Below are 5874 nucleotides of genomic sequence, written 5' to 3' on the forward strand. Positions count from 1 at the left end.
ATCAATCTAAACTGGCCACTTCACCTTCCAACACTTTTTTCAGTTCAGTTGGTTGAGAAAGTTCACCAAAAATAAAAACTTTTTCCCAATTACTTTCTATTCTCTTATCTGTGATTGCTCCAATATTGAGGTGTAAATCAAAATGTTCACCTTTCTAAAGCAGCTCTGGGGGGTCGCCGACCCTGTAAACTGATTTAAATTGATACATTTAGTTGATATATTTCTTATCTTTCTCTCTGCTGAACCGAATCCCTGAGTTTCATTACAAGCAGCTGTTAGAATTGATACAATAGTTAGTAATACTCCAGAGATGCTGCTGAGAAATGTATCAACTAAATGTTGCAAATTTGTAACAGTTCAGAATCTGCACCTGAATTACTGAGCTGTCAGACTGACATAACCGAGACAGGAACATTTAACTTTAAACTTAGATTTTGTAAAAAGCAGTATTTGAAAAATGTCTTAATTTCTGGAGAACAATTTGAAAACAATGGAACTAAAAAAGTGTTTGGAAGCTGAACAACCCCTTTAATGACCCCCCCCCCTGCTTTAGAAAGACATAAGAAAGTGAAAAATTAAACTTAAACACTTCAATATTAGCAAAACGGTCAAAAATAGAAAATCAAAAGTAATTGACAAAGTCACTTAAGTTTAGGAATAGACCTAAAGAACTGGGAAAAACCATGAATTACTGCTTTTTTATGACAAAGTTTTAATGTGGAAATTATTTAATTTTTTTTACACTTATTTATTTTTAGATATCACTTCACTGCTGTATTAAAGGAAAACTATACCCCCAAAATGAATACTTAAGCAACAGATAGTTTATATCAAATTTAATGACATATTAAAGAATCCTTACCAAACTGGAATATATATTTACATAACTATTTGCCCTTTTACATCTCTTGCCTTGAACCACCATTTCGTGACTCTATCTGTGCTGCCTCAGAGATCACCTGACCAGAAATACTACAACACTTACTGTAACAGGAAGAAGTGAGGAAGCAAAAGGCAGAACTCTGTCTGTTAATTGGCTCATGTGACCTTACATGTGGTTTGTATGTGTGCACAGTGAATCTTACGATCTCAGGGGCGGCCCTTATTTTTTTTAAAATGGCAATTTTCTAGTTATGATTACCCAATGGCACATACTACTAAAAAAAGTATATTATTATGATAATGGTTCATTTACATGAAGCAGGGTTTTACACATGAGCTGTTTTACTCAGTATCTTTTAATAGAGACCTACATTTGTTTTGGGGGTATAGTTTTCCTTTAAGGGCTCTTAAGCGCACTTTAATTTGAAGTTGAACTCTTCTACTAGCACATCTATTAACAATGTCAGAGGACAGCAAAAGAGTGGAGGACGATGATCGCGGTTCCTGGTGCTGCCATATCAGGCATTTCTAATGATGGAAGATCTATTGGTCAAGTAAAAGTTACTCTGTTATGAAGAGGAGGTTCTCAGAAAGCAAAACATGAAACCACTTTCCAGGTAAGACAGAAACATTGAAAGTCGTGGGCTTGTTTATATATCTGTGTGCATGACTTGTAAGGTCTATAAACCATAGGACTCATGTTTATTTCTATACATGAAGGCCAAACCATTGTCCAGGGCCCTATATCCAGCCTTTGGTCAGGCCTTACTTTATCTCATGAAATGACTACAGACACATAGTAAAATGTGCATGCATCAGTCATTCCAAAATTTCCAGAATAAGTAGGCCAGCAAATATAAGTGATCTTCAAGCTGGATCTGACATTGTCTCTCTCACTATTGATGTTGCTTATTTCTGCTAAGCTGCAGGGAGAGTCGCCTCCTTTAAAAAATACAAAATAAATAAAGTCTATCACCATATGCCTTAAAGGCTTAAAACCCCCTTTACTACTCATGCTTTTATGTATATTCCCCTCTACCCCAGGGCTAGTTCTAGAGATTTGGTTAACCAAAATATAATACTTTTCGTACTGGTGCTCTCTATGACCAAAAGTCTCTACTTCTCGAAGCAAGAAGTCTATTAAAAGCACATAAAAGGAAGGGAAGCATGCAACCCAAAGCACACAGATTGCTTTTGTTGGTTTCCAGGGCCCTACATGTTTTATTAGTTTACTGCAATGACAACCACATAGGGCCCTTCCTCTCAATGCTTGTGTGGTTTTCTTGCACCCAACAAATAAAACATGTAGGGCCTTATTTGGCCTACCAAAGGGAATCGGTTGTTTCAGTGTCCTATGTGCTGATTGGTTAACCAAAAATCATTTGTAAAATTCATGTTCAATCATGGTTTTTGAGTTATTTGCTTTGATTCAGCAACTCTCCATTTAGCTATTTCAGTCATCTGGCTGCTAAGGTTCCAAATTACCCTAGCAACCATGCTTTGATTTGAATAAGAGGCTGGAATATGAATAGGAGTGGCCTGAATAGAAATATGAGCAATGACAAGTAGCAATAACAATATATTTGTGGCCTTACAGAGCAGGGCCAGGTAGGGCAGGGCCAGGCAGTCATGGTAATCCCATATAGAATAAACAAAATCTGATCCCTATGCCTTGGACAGTAGTGTCTTTTCAAATGTAATAGGTTTAATGGAGATTCTTCATTGAGAACTATTAGCTGCATAGTAGCAATAGATGAAAATGACATTAAAATAAATTAATATAAGTAAAAGTTTTGGTTGGTGATTTCTTTATTTGTAAAAATAAAGAAATCACCTCCAAAATGTTATTGATGTTACAATTGAAAAGACAACTGGCCAGTGTCGGACTGGGACACCAGAGCCCCACCAAAAACCCTTAGACCAGGGGCCCATCCCAAACACGTTTAGACGAGGGGCCCACTCTAAGTATTTTTTCTTCCTTTCCTTACTCAACCTCTATTCTTCTTTTTTTACATACTATAAGCTATATTCCATCTATTTAGCCTCTTTATGGCCATGAAATAAGCCAAATGTTTAGAAGCAGGAGGGCCCACCGGAGTTTTCCTGGTATCCCAGTGGGCCAGTCCGACACTGCAACTGGCAACAGGAACACAATGCAACATTGTGTCCAGTGATTTCATGTGAGGAAACACATGTGCTCTGTTAGATTTTGTATTATTGTAATTTTTATTATTTGTAACTTGAGTACTACATGCTGTGTCCTATGTGATCCTACAGACCTATGCAGGAGACCATTCTTTGTGTAAACAGGTGTGTGTGACTCATACAAAAGCACATATATGTAACTGAAGAATTTTATAGTCCCCTTCATGTCTGTACATAGTATGGGGCTGGATGCTTAGAAAGACTTTGTAACAGGTGAATACAAAGTCACAGGCATTCTGGCTTCTGTTGTTAATAGCTGGGGGGCACTATAGACTGAAAGCAGACACTGATTGGGAGAGTTGTATTTCTTATTAGCCTTATTTCTAATCACCACATCAGCTGTTGTCAGGGAAATGGGTGGTGGTGGTCCTTCCAGGTGTTTAGGCATGGACACCAATAGTGGGTGTTCTTGGATGTGAAAGAGATCAAGCCAGGGAGAATTAATTTATAAACCGCCCAACTGCAAGACAGAATTTCCTTCTCTACAACAGAAAATATTCAGACTTTTGTCTTCATAAGGACACCTGAAAATAGTGTTTTGCACCACTAATTGCATTGGGACTGCCACCTTTGGCTTCAGCAATAGATGGACAAGAAATGGCAAGTTGACATTTAGGGGGCAGGCTGATGACATTGGTGATGAAACAGTGTTGGTGGGGCAAACTGGTGATGTATGGGGGTCTTGCCATGTGGGGCATGTTTGAAGCTTATGGGAGTAGGACTGTGACATCAGAAGTAAGTATTGACTAAAATTTTGTTTGGATTTCACATTGCATAAAACTGAACAAACTGGACAGGTGGCAACTATGAAATGTATGAACTTGATTGGTGCCCCAGAAAACCCGGACTGCCACTTCAGCCCCCGTCGACGCTTCTGCGCAACCGAGCACAATCAAGGACGCACATGCGCAAGCGCGCGCAATCAAGGACCACATGCGCAACCTTGCTCAAAGCACTTGATTTCGGGACAACGCACCCACTTCACTGAGCTAGAGCTTGGCAGGACTAGGGGTAGGCTGGATATGAGGTACGTGCCTGGAGTCTCCCAAAGCTTTGCTCCCTGGGCACATGCCTCTTCTGCCTACCCCCAGTCCGGCCCTGAGTGTGATGTACCCCTATCCCTAAAGGACTAGGATGTGTCACTTATGCCAACGGATAGGAAATCATTTTTCTGCCTGAACTGCTAATTTTGATACATTTCGACACATTTAGTTAATACATTTCTTATCTTTGTCTCTGCTGAGCAGAATCTCTGGGTTTCATTACAGGCAGCTGTTGGAGTTGATACAATAGTTGCTTAATACTCCAGAAATGCTGCTGAGAAATGTATCAACTACATGTTGCAAAATTGGAACAGTTTAGAGTTTTATTAGTTTACTGCAGTGTCAACCATATAGGGCCCTTCTCTCAATGCTTGTGTGGTTTTCCTTGCACCCAACAAATAAAACATGTCTATTTCCCATGTAGGAGTATACAAGTAGAGCTGCACAATTCTAAATTTACCAACAAACCTTTTTTTCTGCTAATAGCTTTTTATCTCTCTGTACAGGTCCGTGAGGAAGAATAAACAGTCCAAAGATGCATCTGAAAGCTTCTAAACGCTGCACTGGTTCATGTTACATGGAAATAAAAAGAATTAAATATTAATGAAAATCATGTGATTTTGCATTGCATTTTTTATGACATTAATTGTTCAGCTTTTATTTTACTTCTGTGGAACAAAATACTGATTGACCTCCTAGTTGTTGATTAGAAAAAAAGCTCATTTTAATTGTTGGTTATATTATTGAAAGATAGTGATCATAAATGTTTTAATAGTAATGTAGATTTGTACAAAGAGATTAGATATGAGCAGAGAAATATTCTTGAATATTAATGTTGCAAATGTGAAACTTGGCGGGGCTCATTCATCAATACTGGGCAATGAGCCATAGCAACCAAACAGTAATTAGATTTTTTTTCAGCCAGCTACAGGTAGAGCATTGATGTATATATGATTGGTCGCTATGGGTTACTGCCCAGGTACAAATTTTCCCAATGTCACCAGTATGATGGGTGCAACCTAAAAGCTCTTAAGAGTTGTGCAGAAATAAGGAAATGATTGAAACATATAAAGTGCTGGACTGGCTGGCCGGAAACCAGGAGAAAAACTGGGTGTGGGTGGGTGCTGGGGTGGGTGGGCCCAGGCCCTCATGGACCCCCGCCTATCCTACTAGAGCATATGACCAAAAATAAACAAAATGGTCTCCTTTTCTTTTTTACATTCTATTGAGAGGGGGGAGGGGATCTGATCCTACCTGTCATATGGACAGTAAGAATTTATGTTGAGGATATGCCATAAACATTAGTAGAAAGTGTATGGTATAGTTTTTCTCTGGTGGCTACATCCAAGAAAAAGCATTTAGGGGGTTATTTCCTAAAACTTCGATTTTTTATGGTCTGGCTTTTTGGAGCAAAAACTAACATTTTTCATGGAAAAAAACATAAATTGTTTTCGAGATTTATTATAATCTGATGCTGTAAAAAGCCCATTCTGAAAACCCGGCATCTCAAACCAGTTGAGGTCATGTATAAGGCAATGGCAGATGTCACTATCCCAATTGAAGATGTGCACTACCTAATAATCTGAAAAAAACAGGCTTTTTCAGGTGATTCACACACTCTCTGTCATCGCTGTATAGCGCTGTTCAAAGCATTATCGGAGTCTGGCTTGTTAGTATCAAATAAATGGCTTATTGAGCGCTTTAACATAGCTGAGGAGGGGGATTCACATCTAACGCGTTTCGT

General features: G+C 38.8%; 1 long non-coding RNA gene across 1 annotated transcript; it reads left to right on the top strand.

The window, feature by feature from the left end:
• Positions 1–1404: 1404 nt before the first annotated feature.
• Positions 1405–4743, top strand: LOC121400014. The gene is made up of 2 exons (XR_005965476.1): positions 1405–1499; positions 4637–4743. It is a non-coding gene; the product is annotated as an uncharacterized LOC121400014 (long non-coding RNA).
• Positions 4744–5874: the final 1131 nt, after the last annotated feature.

This window comes from Xenopus laevis, chromosome 2L (genome assembly GCF_017654675.1).
Source record: "Xenopus laevis strain J_2021 chromosome 2L, Xenopus_laevis_v10.1, whole genome shotgun sequence".
Lineage (NCBI taxonomy): Eukaryota > Metazoa > Chordata > Amphibia > Anura > Pipidae > Xenopus > Xenopus laevis.